The sequence below is a fragment of the Solenopsis invicta genome, chromosome 10 (assembly GCF_016802725.1).
Source record: "Solenopsis invicta isolate M01_SB chromosome 10, UNIL_Sinv_3.0, whole genome shotgun sequence".
In the NCBI taxonomy this organism is placed as follows: Eukaryota; Metazoa; Arthropoda; class Insecta; order Hymenoptera; family Formicidae; genus Solenopsis; species Solenopsis invicta.
This window is the reverse complement of record NC_052673.1, coordinates 4269940-4287534: the sequence shown is the minus strand read 5'-3', so window position 1 is coordinate 4287534 and position 17595 is coordinate 4269940. Positions and strand designations below refer to the sequence as shown.

Genomic DNA, 17595 nt, shown 5'->3' with positions numbered 1-17595 from the left:
AATAATTATTTAATTATGTAATAATAAAATATTACTTAAATGTAATTATTAAAATATCAAAAAAAAATTTCAATAACTTTTGTAGAATTATAAGACATTAAATAATTAGACTGTTTTATGATTCATGATCTTATAACTTTTGTATTACGCACGGTCCTGAGACAATGTGTCGCGCTCCTTAGTTACGCCGTCCGGCGGCGCCGTTGCTAAAGTGCGAGCGGCAGGAGGGGAGCAATAGGCGTGCGTCGAGATATTCGGCCAAAAGTAACTGACAGCACTGCTCTATTGCATATTTCCCACAGCTATTCCCTTATTTCTTTTAACCATATTTCCATACTTCATTTATAATCCCATCTCCTCCTGCCGCTTTTCTGTCCTTTAATTTCATTATCGGCCTACCAATTTACTCTCTACTAATCTCTTCTTCCTCTTCTACCCCTCTCCCCATTATCATCCCTCTTATTCTCCACTCCATTCTCCCTAGCACCCCTCTAAAGTGTTTTTTCCACTCCCCCATTTCAATCCTTTTCCTGATTCTCTTTTCTTCCTCCTTCTTTTATGTACTACCTTCCACACATCCTTTTCGGATCTTATTCCTTCTATTTCCCTCTCCCATCTTTCCCTTTCCCTTTTCTTCTTCTCCTCACAATGTTCCTTGTACCTCCTCCTCATTTCTTTATATTTTTCCCCTCTCCTCCATCACCTGTTTAATTTCTCCATAACCTTTCTTTTCTTATCCCTACATTCCTCATCCCACCATCTTCTCCGTTCCTTCTTCTCTTCCTTCTCTACTCTCTCTAATGTCACTTCTCATTTTCCTCCAAACCTCCTCTACCCCCTCACCATCATTATTCCTCTTCCCAAAGTATTCCTCAAATTTCTTTTTTTCCTTCTCCGTCCAAACCCCCCTCCTTCCTCTCCCTTTCCTTTTCCCGGTCCTCTCTTTCCTCCGCCCTCCTCCCTCCACCCATACCGTTATCGGCTGATGATCGGAGCTCACCCAATCCTCCACCTTTATCTTTTTCACCTTCTTTCTTTCTCCTCATTCCCGATCACGTAATCTATTACGGTTTCTCTCTTCCCTCTTGTATACGTCCATTTTCCCTCCTCATCCCCCTTTACGCTTCCATTCAATATTGAACATCCCAATTCTCCTATATAATCACATAGCTTTTTTCCCGCTCTATTCACTTTTTCATCCTTCGAGCTTCTCTTTCCTTGTTCTACCCCTCCCTCTTCATCCTCACTTATTCTTCCCTCTTCTCTCCTCGTCCTAGCATTGAAATCCCCCCTTATTAACACCCTCACCCCTTCCTCTCTATCCTTCATCCACTCTCTCAGCTTCCCCATTTTTTCCTCCAAATCTCTATTCACATACACTCCTATTAGCCTCCACCACTCTCCCCCTAAATTTACTTTCACTGCTTGTAATCCCTCCTCTTTCCTTTCCTTATCATTCTTTTCTCTCTCTATCTCTTCCCTTAGTCCCACAATCATTCCTCCTATTGCCCTCCTTTTCTTACTTTTCCTTGCCGCCTCTTGCATTCCCACACGTATTTTTTGGCAGCCATTTTCGAACTCTTTCCCATCCTTTCTTCTGTAACCAAGTCTCACTCAGGAACATCGCATCCCATTCTTTTAGTCTCTCCCTGAAATCCTTTTTTTGTTTTCTATGCCTTCCACATTCCAAAAGCCTATTTTATACTTTTTACCATCTTTTTTTTTCTTATTCCTCCTCTTTTTCCTACGCTTCTCATTTTCTATATTTCTTTCTTTTTCCGTCTTTCCCTCTCCCTCCGTTCACCACTCTACTAAAAATCCTTTTTCTTTTTCCACCCCTCTATCCTTCTCTATCCCCCCTTCCATTCTCTTACTTCTTTTTCGTGCCATTCCCTCAACTCATCCTTTATTTCATCCCATACCCATAATTTCTCCTCAATCCATATTTTCATATATCCTACTCTTACTTTCCTATCTTCCCTCCTTATTTTTTCCGCTTCCTTCCTTATCCACCATTCTATCCTTCTCTCCTTTTCTGTCAGATCATCTATTATCCACTCTCTTCTTTCCCTCAGCTTCGTTTTTCCTTTCATCACTTCAATTTTCTCTCCTACACTCTCTAATCTTACCCATACCATTTCCCTTCCCTCCTTATCTTTCTTCCCTATACTCCTACTATCCACTCTCTTCTTTCCCTTAGCTTCGTTTTTCCTTTCATCACTTCAATTTTCTCCCCTACACTCTCTAATCTTACCCATACCATTTCCCTTCCCTCCTTATCTTTCTTCCCTATACTCCTTATCCCTTTCACTCTTACTGTCGCTCCCGTCGCCCCCACTATCTCTTCTATCTCTTTTTTTAACCTCTCTATCCCTTTCTCCTTTGCTTTTACTCCTTTCATGACTATATTTCTCTTCCTCACTTTCCTTTTCTTCTTTTCCCCCTCTAACTCTATTTTCTTTATCCTTTCTTTTAATTCCTTCATCTCTCCCTTTCTCTTTCTCTCTATCTGCTTTACCTTTTCCTCCTCCTTCCTTTCCTTATCTCCTTTCTCTTTCTCTTCCCTTCCTCTATTTTTCTTGATCTCTTCCACTCTTTTTTCTAAACTGTCTAATCTTTTCCTTATATCTTCCATCCATTCCCTCATCTCTGCTTTCCCCTCCTTTACCTCTCTTAATTCAGCTTTAATTTCCTTAAAACCCTCCCTTACCTCCCTTAATATCTCACTCAACCCCCCTTTTTCTTGCTTTTCCGGCTGCTTTTCCAGCTGTTTTTCCGGCGATCTCACTTTTATACTTTTCTTAAAGATATCTGCCTGTAATGCATCTATCTCCTTCTTTTTCTCTCCTCTCTTAAACGCATCTATCAGCGACAGATTATATACTCTATCCCTCATCCCTTCTGCTTTGCTCGGTTTTCCCACCTTCCTCTTCTCTTCCCCTTTCTCCTCCTCTACTTCCCTTTCCCTCTCCTTCCCTTTCCCTCTCCTTCCCTCCCTCCTTTCCTTCCTCCATCTCATCTTTCTTCTAACCTGCCAACTTTCCCTATTCAAGAGTTTATTTACTTGCAATCGGGTTAAAAATTGTTTGAAATATTTATTTATTTATTTATTTTTTTATATTTATGTAAATAAAATGTAATTGAAAAATGGTAATTGTTAAGAATACCCCCTGCACCTCCGATTTTGACGAAATTAGGCTCATTCGACGCGTTTTCACTCTAAATGAAAGAATCTGGCAAGAAAAAGTGTCGCTCTGGCCCGCGAACCGAGATATCAAGCGTTAAAGTTGGTGATTGCACAGGTTAAGATACTTGTCATCTCGGCGTTATGTAGCAAACTGAGCATGCGCTGTGGTCACGTTTGCATGCTGGTGACCGCATGCGCATGCGTTTTAGTAACTTAATTTATTTAAAAAGTGTTAAATAAAAATTTTGAAATTTATGAATCTGTACAATATTTCTTATAATAACCTAACCTGAATCTTAGTTTTAAATAAAAAATTGTTTTGCATGAAAGTTGAAACTACCGATGTCTGTTTTACAGTGAAATTAACTTTTATCTTAATTTGCATGATACAAAGCACTTTCCACGTGAAGCGAGGTCCATCCCCATCCTACTTTCTCCACCTCCAGCGTACCCTCCCCCACAGATGTCTGCTTTGCAGCCAAATTAATTGTTATTTTAATTTACATGATACAGGGGGCTTTTTACGCGGAGCGAGGTCCACACCCTTTCTACCCCCACCCCCCGCGCGGGGGGTTTTTTCGTCAAAATCGGAGGTGCAGTGGGTATTCTTAACAATTACCGAAAAAATTTTTTAATTAAGTAATTTATTTTTGCAGAAAATATTTACTAGAAAATATGACTCTTTTTATATTTAAGATAATCACACTTTTTAATTTAAGAAAACAATTTAATCAAGTTTAATAATATTTTTAGCTTATTTGTAAAATCATTATATAGATGTAGCAAATGTAAAAATACAAAATTATATATTAAGATATTATATCGGTTACTCAAAAGTTATTCAAATTCAAAATTTCCCGCAACTGCACTTATTCTCTCCTGCTATGCTTCTTACTTCTACCGTCCGATGTCGCTACCCTCCTTTTTTTTCTACTTCTACTTTTCTCTACTCTCTATACCTGCTCTTCCGTCTAACCTCCAAATCCCGTTCCAACCCTACTATCACTCCTGTCTCACTATTTCCTTACCCCGGCCCTTTACCCTTATTCACCCTGCACCACCAGCCTCTTTCCTTTTCCTTCACCTCCTCGCACTCCACCACGTCTCACCTTATCCCTTAATACCTGCTTATCAATTGCACTCTCCACACACACACAGACGTCAATCACTCTTGCTACCGGAAACGTAAGTCCAAATTATTATTATTATATTTACTTGTATGTATAGAAAACCTTATTTACATAATAACATGCTTTAAATTATTTAGATGTTTAGTTTTCCGTTATTGGGTGCATAGATGTTGCAAGAAAAAAGGGGCGCTGCAGAAACTACCGCGGCCTAGGCGGCCATGTTGCGGTGGATCTTTTTGTAAGTCAAATGCGGCCACAGGCGTTATATCTAAGCGCCATCGTGACCGACTTCCTAATTCATACTTCAGTGAGACTTTTAGAAACTGCTATTGTAACTTCGAGCTTAATGCTCACTCTCGTTCTTTTCAAAAATGATGTGTGTGTGGAACATTGTTTCACATAAAACTTTATATTTTTACATATAAATAACAATTTGTATTGTTATTATTATTATTTAATCTTTTACATGAATTAAATATTTAATTCAAATTTAATCATTTTTTAATCTTTTTTCAAGAAAAGGACACAAGAAATACTTTTTGTAAGCTAAACATTTATTACCTTTACATTAATGTATTCTGTTTTAATAAATCTATCTGGGTTTCTATTTTCAATTGATTTTAATACCGTATTTTTGGCGCGGAAATCCCGATCGATTCGGATTACTTTTTTTCAAATCGGTTTTAATCGCACATTGTCGACATATTATATTTTTTAATAAAATGTATTTTTAACCCTTAAACACATAAGTGGGTCTGAGAGACCCCATATGAAGTTTCGAACGCTTGCTGTGTGAAGACGGAATGAGATAGAGGTTTGGACCAGGACGTAAAAAATGTTTGAAATTTCCTCTTTTGATTGATATGGTTGATCAATTTTTTTGGTCAACTAGAATTTGGACGGCACGGTAGCAAAGTTTTGTTAGGGTCAATGGAATCCATATACTACATGAGCTGAAAAGTCCCGAGATTTTTCAATAGGTGACTAGAAAATGAATATGATTTATTTTGAGAGGTTCATCTGTCACTAGTTTAAGTGTAAAGTTCCATGACGTTTCGTTCATTCATTTACAAGCTACAGTCGTTTAAGTGTCGCTATCTTTACCTTCATAAAAAAATGAAAAAAACAGAAATATCGTATATTGATCAAATATTGTTTTTTGATGGGAAAAACTCTTGAACAAGCAATGAAATAGTTGAAGAAATGTTATCCCACATCTGCTCCTTCAGGAACAATAGTTTATCGATGGTTTAGTGAATTTAAAATGGGTCGTACAAACATCGAAGACGCATCTCGCTCTGGAAGACCAAAAGAGGCTACAAATCCGGAAATCATAAAGCAAGTGCATCAAATCGTTTTGAGCATAAAGTAAAGTTGCACGAGTTAGCTGAGGCCGTTGACATCTCAAAAAAACGGGTGGGATACATTTTGCACTATGTTTTGGATATGAAAAAGCTATCTGCGCAATGGGTGCCGCATTTGTTGACCGTCGACCAAAAACAATAGCGCGTTGGGCGTTGTTGTAGCGTAATCGAGCGGACTTTTTTTGACGTTTTGTGAGGATGGATGAAACGTGGATCTATTACCATAGAGTCTGAGTCCAATAGGCAGTCTGCAGAGTGACTGAAAAGCCACAAAAGCCGACCAAAGCGACTAAAAAACCAACGCTCGTTCGGGAAGGTATTGGCCTCCGTTTTTTGGGATGCGCATAGCATAATCTTCATCGCTTACCTACAGAAGGGAAAAACAGTACGGAAGAATATTATGCAGCGTTATTGGACAAACTGAACGACGGAATACAGAAAAAACGGCACACTTATGGCGAAGAAAAAAGTTATGTACCAGCACGATAACGCACCGTCACACACGTCCTTGAAAGCGATGGCCAAATTGGATCAATTACGACTCGAATTGGTTGCTCACCCGCCGTATTCTTCAGACTTGGTCCCCAACGACTATTATCTATTCCCAAACCTCAAGCGGTGGCTCCAGGGAAAGAGATTCATATCAAATGAGGAAGTCATCGCGGAAACCAAGGCGTATTTTGAAGACTTGGACGTTTTGTACTACAGAAAAGGCATTGAAATGTTGAAAAATTGCTATACCAAGTGTATCGCACTCGAAGGCAACTATGTTGAAGAATAAATATAACTTTGTCCAAAAAACGCTTGTTTTCATTGAAAATCCCGGGATTTTTAGCCTATGTTGTAGTGTGTGAGTGAAACTTTTTCGTGAATAATCTTATGTAAAAGAAACAGGACAAAACACGTTCAAATAGATCCAAACGCGTAAGTTACTCTGTCTAAAGTTAAAATACTATAGTGCCGTGAAAGAGAAGACTTTTGCGTAGAGTCCGAAATATATTATCGAACACATCAATTTACAACTTTAGACACCTTGAGTTAATCAAAAATACCTCATAGGCCTGTATTCATAATCGTTACTTATTTTCAAGATTGTCTTAAGTACGGTCTTAAGTTGCCCTCTAGATTCATAGTTAGAAATCAAGCAAATGCTTGAGTAATATCTCAAGTCAAGACTTGTCCAAGACAATCTTGTTTGGAAATGTCTTGTTTGGTCTCGACATGATTCATAGACAGCTCTTATTCGAAATAAGAACAGACTTAAGACTATCTTATTAGTCATAAATTCATAGTCGTAATAAGACGTCTTATATGACGTATATACAACCGAATAAGACGATCTTTGCCAAGTCGTGGTCAAAGTGGACTTAAACAAAGCTGTAGAATATTGTTCTAACCTCAAATTAATGTTTGCCGGAGTTGAAATACTCAAATTTCAAAGAATGACAGCAAGGACAAAACTAAAAACTAGTTAATCGTAAATTTTTAATTTTTTTATTCTTGTAAAAACATGACTGGTATTGGAAAAAAATATAACAAATATAAAAGATATTTTTAGTTTTTTTACACAACTTACATTAATATGCTCTTTATGCAGTTTTTCGATCTGTGCAAAAATTGCATAAAACAGCTGTTAAAATTTATAATTATCTGTAATTTTTATTATGGCACTTAAAATATAGGAGTGATTTGCAATAATATAAATATAATAATATAATCAATAATATTGTTTGACAGGAAGAAATATATTAAAAACGTTAAATATATTAAAAATTTCCGCGGACACGCAATTTTGGCAGCGGACATGATAAAGTTAATATTTCTATATAATGAAAGTTGTAGTGTTTTTTCTAATGAGTACAATGATGTACGATATATCAAAATTATTTGACAAATTATATAAGTTATGTTGAATTAAATTTTTATGGGTAAATATTACCTTTTTAGTTTCGGCCCTAGAGTATGGTTAACTTCTGACTCCCGCTTTATAATCAGATCCCAACACGTTACATGTCAATCACCAAAAGCGAGAGTCAGAAGTTACCTGATGATTCAATTTTATTTGTTGGTTTATATTGCTTAACTTGTATAAAATTGTCGATTAACAAACCAAGTACGAATAAGGGGGATTTCATACTATAGGAAAGCATAAAACAGAAGAGCAGAAGCCAATCAGATCTCATGCTAATAGGAAACAATACATTCTGATTTTCCACTACTAGCGCAAGTTCTGATTGGCTTCTATTTTTCTATTTCCTGCTTTTCAATTAAATTATGAAGTATCCCAAAATTTGAATTAATAGATTCATGTTTGATTTGTATGAAGTTGTTATTGTTGTTATTGTAGTCGGGTACCTTACTCGCTCAACTGTATAATGTACACCCAAGGACTTTGATTCTGTCCATGGGGAAATTTTTTAAACTGAGAAGTCGTTATTTTTCTACATACTTACAGTTCATGATTAACGTAACGACCAATAAGCTCTAGTCGTTTCATTAATCATGAACTGCGAGTATGTAGAAAGTGGTGACTTCTCAATTTGGAAAATTTCCCCATGGACAAAATCAAAGTCCTTGGGTGTACGATAATGATCTCTAACGGCTTGGTATAATAGGCACGGTAAACTTTAAACGATTGTTAATTAACTATCGCATATTGGCAACAGTTATTGTACTGTGTAATAGTGTGAGGGGTGAGAGGAAATACTATGTCGTATTTAAAATTTAGCAACATTTGTTGTGGGATCAGATTTGGATTTCCCCTTGTTAAATTAATTTTTAACTGTTTCTAAACAGAAAATGTCATATTTTCTTTCCAGAAAATAAAGTTTATTACAATTGTAGTTAAAAAGCTTTAATAAATAAACAAATAAATTAAAATCAGATTTTACTTTCTAAAATTTAACCTACTTTAATTTAAAATTAAGAAAGTTAATCCGATAAAAAATATAGTTTGGCTTGTTTGTTATATAATTCCAGAATTCTCCAAGCAGTGAAGAGTTACAAGCGCACGCGTAACGAAAATCTTTTACCGTTCAAAATAAGCGGGTGCAACATTATTTTCATTGTGATCATCTTAAAATATAAGGTTCAAGCTTTAATTCAATTTCTATTGAAAGCTTTTAACACGTCAGGTTTATTTAAAAAGTTATTTCAAAAATGTGCAAATAACAGGTTATTTGTCACATTTGATCTTAATTTTCTGAAAAATATAATGTGATACAAAAAGGAAGGTGTTAAAATGTGTCAATTTTAGCCCTCAAGACACTCTTAAATAAATCTTAAAAAATCATTGTTTGGGTCCTCAAATAATAAGAAAAAACAGTTATTTATCCGAGAAGTGGTAAGAACGTTGCAAAAAAAACTTAAATATTGTAAAAAATGACATTAATCGGTATGGTTAATAAATAAAAGTTATGATTTTATAGCTAAAGTTGTAGGTACATACTACATGTAAAAATTGCAGATTATTTTGCACTATTCAAAATGCATTACGTAAAGATATAATCTATCTAGCATCCCTTGGCAGAGATCGGAACTTCACAGTTCATCACTTCTGTGATATTTTGTGACATCAAACTCTTTCCTTTTCTCTGCTGTATGTATGTGTGTGAGCGTGTATAATATAAAAATAACCAAATTCACATCTTGTTTGCACTTTCCAAATCTAATGATAATGATTCTTTATTAAAGTAATTATCGAGAAATTAAACAAGCATTGAAATGTTCTTTTGAAATTGAGCTTTACCAAGAGATCAAAGAAATACAAGTATTGAAAGCAATATTCAAAAACGTAGACTCATTTTGCATCCACAAGTACACCTAATAATAACATCAACTTCCATGTTTCGTTTTATCAACGAGTAAATATATAAATGGTTACTTTAATGGAGAATCATTATCACCAGATTTTGAAAATGTGAATAAGATACAAATTCGTTTATATTTATATTATATATTTGCACACACACGCATACACCCGACGGAGAGGGGTTGAAGTCACAAAATATCACAGGAATGACGTTAACTGTAGGGTTTCGATCTCTGCCAAGGGATGCTAAGCGGAATATATTTTCACATGGTATTGTACGGATAGTGCTAAAGTAGTTCGCAATCTTTACATGCAATATGTACCCAAAATTTTAGCTAAAATAGTTTTCCAATTATTAACCGTATATGATTAACGTCATTTTTTACTATATACAGGATGATTCAGAATAACCTCATGTCCTTGAAGAGACATATTCCTGAGGTTATTCTGAATCAACTTTCCCTTTGGCAAAAACTTGTCCGAAGCTTTGTTTGTAAATTATAAATGAAATAATTATCCAATAATTAGGGGCGTATAGCGGAGAAGCAGGGCTGGTGCAACTTACTGTTTGATATGGGCGATTACGTGAGGCAATCGCAGTGATCAACTGACAGCTCAAGCGCTGCTTTCCCTCCCCCCCCCCTCTCTCTCTCCCACTCTCTAAAAACTTCTATCCTATTCTCATTCTTTTCTTATTTATTTATCAACTTATGCATTGACATTGAAATAATGCTAGATTTAAAAACAATATTTAATCTGAATTCTATAATCTTAATTCTTTGAAACCCGCAATAGAGAAAGCAACCCTTACGGAAATGGACTATTGTAACTATTAGTAAAGCTATTAATAAAACTATTGGATTATTCGTCATAGTTTTTCGCGGATTATTGGGACGAACTATTACACAGAACTATTGAAAAATTATTTGAGCCCAATAGTCACTACGATTTATATATGGTAGTCATATAAAATATGTATTGATAAATCAATAATTAAACGTAATAAATTATAGTTTCCAAAAAAATATTTCTTCTTCTTCGTTCAAAAGGATTAAATGAAGATTAAATTTGAATTAAACATTTATGTACAAGATTTAATAACAATACAAATTGTTATTTTTACATGTAAAAATATAAAATTTTATATGGAACAGCGAACCACATACACATTACATTTGAAAAAAAACGAGAGCGCAATTTGTCTCGAGGTTACAACAATTAGTTCACAAAAGTTTCACTGAAGTGCGATTTAGAAAGACGGTCACGGTGGCGCCTAGATATAATGGCTGTGGCCGCACTCGACCCACGAGAAAATTCCTCGCGGCATGGCCACCTAGTGGAAGCCGCGCAAACCGCAAAGGCGCGAAGACTGGCGTCGCGAAAAAGTTTTGAGACCATAGACATAGTACAAAATCTATGTTTGAGACTCAAAACCAAAGCAAATCGCTTGATTTTTGAAAGCACCGTAATATGTTTTTACGTGTAAAATAACTATTAATAATTGAATGTCTTAGATTTTAACCGTATTTGGTATTTCTGAAATAATTTATAAATGTTTTTCATTTCATAAATAATATACGTTTTCAATAAACCTATAATTAGCTATACCGAATGTGTATAAAATACGTTTATTATTCGTTTAAATATTGCTGCAATAAAAACGTATAAATATAATTTAGGCTTAAACTTTTATTAATATATTTAAAAAGTATATCATACCTGGATATTAAATCCTATTTTTGATACGTTATTTAAAGGGACAACTTTTAAAAATCATAAACGTATTTAAGAAACGTTTAATTAATATATGATAGTATTTTATACCATTTTTATACGTGTTATAAACCTAAACACATTTTTGGCATTTTGTAAAACATTTTTCAACGTATAAAATACGTTCCGTATTATATATGTTACGGGCAAAGTCCGCATGGTGTGCAGTGTCGACATTGCCCGGGCAAAGTCAGCTTTGCACAACGGAACTGGGCAAAGTTGTTTAAAATGCTTTATTAGCGGACATTGCCCGATTTGATGTGGGCAAAGTCAACACTGCCCATCCAGCGGTGGCAATGTCAGCAACTGTTATTTCATTGCTGACTTTGCCCGGTTTCAAGTGGGCAATGTCGACATTGTCAAATCTCTGTGGGCTAAGCTGCGCTAGATGAACGGAATTAATACCTGCAAGTTTCTTAATTTTTGAGGGTTAATATTTATGTAATAAAATAACAATTTTAACAATATTTATTAGACAATATATCAGTAGAGTACATTAACAGTATTAGATTATATATAACAGAGTATATATTAAAATACATATATTTATTAAAATATAAATCCAAAACTCAGTTATAGTTTTCTTTTAAAATAAAGTAAACACTTATTGATTTATTTAGAATATTGCAAACACAAAAAAATTAACCCTTATTGATTTAATTAGAATACTGCAAACATAAGAACATTAACTCATTGTTGAAACTATATATGATTTTTGAATCATATACCGATTTAGATAATTATTTATTTTGACATGGCAATGAGTTGTGACATTTTGAATTACATAAAATGTTTGCTTTTCTACACTTACAACGGTTTGTTGTGCATTTAATTTTGCAGCTACATTTAATATAGCCCTGAGATCCAAACGCTGATTGATCAGCATTGATACTACGTAGTGACATTTCACACTGTGGTACATCTGTTGAAGATAGAAACATTTCGTTACAAATACCGAACTGATTTCGAGAATAAAGAGAAGATAAAATGCCACTCTTGGTGCCGATTTTGTACAATCCATCTTCTGTCACTTCTAATATGACTCCTATAATATTTTTCGGATCACCTTTATTACGATCAACACTTGGTAGTGGAATGGTTACAGATGTACCAACTTCAGCAGATGGAAATTTTTTCTCGCTCATGCGCAACATTCTTTTAGCTTGTTCCTGAATACCGTCTATCGCTTTGTTTTTGTTAGAAATGAGATCGCGTTTGACTGTGCAATTATGACATAAAACGTTAGAGTTCTCTGTTGGTAACTCACAGCAAAAATTATGAACAGGCACCTTGCATTCTGTGCAGTGATATATGTCGCCATCTCCTTTCTCACAAATAGAACATATTAGAACAACCGACGCAGAATTTACATTTTCAAAAAAATCAATGTTTTCGCGAACTTCTTCAGTAATAGGTGTATTATTGGTAGTCTCAGATGATCCGTTGTCATGTATTTCAGTTGAATCAATTATGCGTTCTAATTCTTCTTCTGTTACTATATCATTTATTACGGACAATGGTAAATGAGATGATCGAAGACCAACGTGAGCCTTTCTACCAAACATTGCCTCATATGGTGTTTGTTTGATTGCAGAATGCCAACTGGTATTCTTTTTCCATTGACAGAAACGTAATCCTTGAGACCATTTAGTCAAATTGTTTTCCTCCATCCAGGCAATAAGTATGTCTTGTACATCTCGGTTTGCACGTTCAACACTCCCTGACTCTCAGAATGTCTCGGTTTACCGTGCACTATTTTAAGATCAGGCCACATACTTTTTAATTCTTCGATAACGCTATTACAAAACTCTCTTCCATTGTCTGATTGTAAGACGGATGGACAACCAATAATGCAAAATATGTCTACAAGATTATAAGCGACCTCTACAGCAGTCTTGGTCTTTAGCGGGCGAAGACACACAAATTTAGTTAAGTGTTCTTGATAATTTAAAATAAATTTATATTCTCCGTCCTTGCTCGTTTGCATGTCGATTAGGTCTACTTGTGCTCGGTGATTAATTTCTTTAAATATCAAAGGCTTTACTACAACACCTTTTTTGAGATGGGTTTTCTTTTTTTTACAGATGAGACAAAGCTCAAGATAGATATGAATCACTTCTCTTGTTATATTTACGTACTTTGTTTTAATATTGTTTTCCAACTTATGTTTTCCACCATGTCCAGTTTCCAGATGTGCCATATGAATAATGTCAAAAACTTGTTCGTTATGTACGTAATACTTAATCTTCTTCTCATGTTCCAACACAGGCTGAATAAGTTTCTTAGACTCACCTAAAGATGTAAAATTAATCAGATTCTCTATGACAATTATTCAATATGATAATTATGGTACGATAAGATGGTAATTTATTGGTAATTTTGATAAAATTTATTGTGTCTGATAGCTTTATGCGCTAATAGTTTAGGTAGTAATCATTGTCCACACTAATCCATAAGTTTAACAAAATTCTTTTATGTTCTTATTAATTGTGCTCTAATTACTGTATATTACATGTAGCATGCTACATGTATGAATATACAGTATTAAAATATTTTCTGAGCAATATGAATTAGATAAAATGTTTTATTCGTTACAGTCTAAATATTCCTTTTAAGCTTCATATCAACCTATTTTATTTCTGAAATTTCTCGAAGTAATTATTTAGAAATAATTTTTCCATAGTTTATCAAGTAAGTTACCGTCAAATTGAGTCATCTTCATTTCTGTATGAAAACATTTCTAGATTCTTAGACATCTCTAGACTCACCTACTGATAATACATCGTATCTTTTTAGGCGTCTATAATCAGTGTATGTTTTTTTATTTCTGATTTTTGCTTCTTCTACTGCACAAATTAAATTTTCGTATGCGTCTGAATTTTCTATTAAAAACGAATTTATACTTAATTTTAAAGATTTCAATTTTTCGTTAAATTTTTCACGCATTTTATCTGCAGCCGTGTTTGTAGTCGAGTTTGTATCCGTGTTTGTATCCGAGTTTGTATCACACATTATCTGCAAATAGCAAATACAATTTCATTCAAAACTTTAAAGACAAGGTACAATTTCATGCAAAATATTCGATAATCTTTCGCTGTCATGAGCTGTGTATTAGTGTAAACGAATAACATAATAATTTACAAATTAATAAATTATTTTGCGCTCAGTGCCTACCATAACCTCCTGCATCAACTCCGTGATCTGTAACGTGCAGACTGTGTGGTGCGGTGGCGTTACGATCGTCTTAAGCGCCCCTACGCTGGAAAGTGGCTCACGCGCTCCAAGCACGAAACAAAAAAATGTTTAACGCTGTTCTACAAACGAGCTCATTGAGCCGACCAAGCATTTTATGTTTTTATACTTAAAAAATTATTGGCGCATATTAAAATTTTGCGTTCTTTCAAATCTTGTGCCTTATGCTAGAGCGTATGTTGCGTACCGTATCTCAACGCCTCCGGTGTTATGTTCCTGTGACTCTTCAAAGTTTGAATGAAATTGTATTTGCTATTTGCAGATAATGTGTGATACAAACTCGGATACAAACACGGATACAAACTCGACTACAAACACGGCTGCAGATAAAATGCGTGAAAAATTTAACGAAAAATTGAAATCTTTAAAATTAAGTATAAATTCGTTTTTAATAGAAAATTCAGACGCATACGAAAATTTAATTTGTGCAGTAGAAGAAGCAAAAATCAGAAATAAAAAAACATACACTGATTATAGACGCCTAAAAAGATACGATGTATTATCAGTAGGTGAGTCTAGAGATGTCTAAGAATCTAGAAATGTTTTCATACAGAAATGAAGATGACTCAATTTGACGGTAACTTACTTGATAAACTATGGAAAAATTATTTCTAAATAATTACTTCGAGAAATTTCAGAAATAAAATAGGTTGATATGAAGCTTAAAAGGAATATTTAGACTGTAACGAATAAAACATTTTATCTAATTCATATTGCTCAGAAAATATTTTAATACTGTATATTCATACATGTAGCATGCTACATGTAATATACAGTAATTAGAGCACAATTAATAAGAACATAAAAGAATTTTGTTAAACTTATGGATTAGTGTGGACAATGATTACTACCTAAACTATTAGCGCATAAAGCTATCAGACACAATAAATTTTATCAAAATTACCAATAAATTACCATCTTATCGTACCATAATTATCATATTGAATAATTGTCATAGAGAATCTGATTAATTTTACATCTTTAGGTGAGTCTAAGAAACTTATTCAGCCTGTGTTGGAACATGAGAAGAAGATTAAGTATTACGTACATAACGAACAAGTTTTTGACATTATTCATATGGCACATCTGGAAACTGGACATGGTGGAAAACATAAGTTGGAAAACAATATTAAAACAAAGTACGTAAATATAACAAGAGAAGTGATTCATATCTATCTTGAGCTTTGTCTCATCTGTAAAAAAAAGAAAACCCATCTCAAAAAAGGTGTTGTAGTAAAGCCTTTGATATTTAAAGAAATTAATCACCGAGCACAAGTAGACCTAATCGACATGCAAACGAGCAAGGACGGAGAATATAAATTTATTTTAAATTATCAAGAACACTTAACTAAATTTGTGTGTCTTCGCCTGCTAAAGACCAAGACTGCTGTAGAGGTCGCTTATAATCTTGTAGACATATTTTGCATTATTGGTTGTCCATCCGTCTTACAATCAGACAATGGAAGAGAGTTTTGTAATAGCGTTATCGAAGAATTAAAAAGTATGTGGCCTGATCTTAAAATAGTGCACGGTAAACCGAGACATTCTGAGAGTCAGGGTAGTGTTGAACGTGCAAACCGAGATGTACAAGACATACTTATTGCCTGGATGGAGGAAAACAATTTGACTAAATGGTCTCAAGGATTACGTTTCTGTCAATGGAAAAAGAATACCAGTTGGCATTCTGCAATCAAACAAACACCATATGAGGCAATGTTTGGTAGAAAGGCTCACGTTGGTCTTCGATCATCTCATTTACCATTGTCCGTAATAAATGATATAGTAACAGAAGAAGAATTAGAACGCATAATTGATTCAACTGAAATACATGACAACGGATCATCTGAGACTACCAATAATACACCTATTACTGAAGAAGTTCGCGAAAACATTGATTTTTTTGAAAATGTAAATTCTGCGTCGGTTGTTCTAATATGTTCTATTTGTGAGAAAGGAGATGGCGACATATATCACTGCACAGAATGCAAGGTGCCTGTTCATAATTTTTGCTGTGAGTTACCAACAGAGAACTCTAACGTTTTATGTCATAATTGCACAGTCAAACGCGATCTCATTTCTAACAAAAACAAAGCGATAGACGGTATTCAGGAACAAGCTAAAAGAATGTTGCGCATGAGCGAGAAAAAATTTCCATCTGCTGAAGTTGGTACATCTGTAACCATTCCACTACCAAGTGTTGATCGTAATAAAGGTGATCCGAAAAATATTATAGGAGTCATATTAGAAGTGACAGAAGATGGATTGTACAAAATCGGCACCAAGAGTGGCATTTTATCTTCTCTTTATTCTCGAAATCAGTTCGGTATTTGTAACGAAATGTTTCTATCTTCAACAGATGTACCACAGTGTGAAATGTCACTACGTAGTATCAATGCTGATCAATCAGCGTTTGGATCTCAGGGCTATATTAAATGTAGCTGCAAAATTAAATGCACAACAAACCGTTGTAAGTGTAGAAAAGCAAACATTTTATGTAATTCAAAATGTCACAACTCATTGCCATGTCAAAATAAATAATTATCTAAATCGGTATATGATTCAAAAATCATATATAGTTTCAACAATGAGTTAATGTTCTTATGTTTGCAGTATTCTAATTAAATCAATAAGGGTTAATTTTTTTGTGTTTGCAATATTCTAAATAAATCAATAAGTGTTTACTTTATTTTAAAAGAAAACTATAACTGAGTTTTGGATTTATATTTTAATAAATATATGTATTTTAATATATACTCTGTTATATATAATCTAATACTGTTAATGTACTCTACTGATATATTGTCTAATAAATATTGTTAAAATTGTTATTTTATTACATAAATATTAACCCTCAAAAATTAAGAAACTTGCAGGTATTAATTCCGTTCATCTAGCGCAGCTTAGCCCACAGAGATTTGACAATGTCGACATTGCCCACTTGAAACCGGGCAAAGTCAGCAATGAAATAACAGTTGCTGACATTGCCACCGCTGGATGGGCAGTGTTGACTTTGCCCACATCAAATCGGGCAATGTCCGCTAATAAAGCATTTTAAACAACTTTGCCCAGTTCCGTTGT

At 34.4% G+C, this 17595-nt stretch overlaps 1 protein-coding gene and 1 long non-coding RNA gene across 2 annotated transcripts in view; both read right to left on the bottom strand.

The window, feature by feature from the left end:
- LOC105198748 (ATP-binding cassette sub-family D member) overlaps positions 1-17595 on the bottom strand; it is a 105269-nt gene that overhangs the window by 18497 nt on the left and 69177 nt on the right. The gene's annotated exons all lie outside the window — the stretch shown is intronic.
- On the bottom strand, positions 6608-10413 carry LOC120358906. The gene is made up of 2 exons (XR_005575781.1): positions 7726-10413; positions 6608-7654 (listed from the first exon to the last, which is right to left on the bottom strand). It is a non-coding gene; the product is annotated as an uncharacterized LOC120358906 (long non-coding RNA).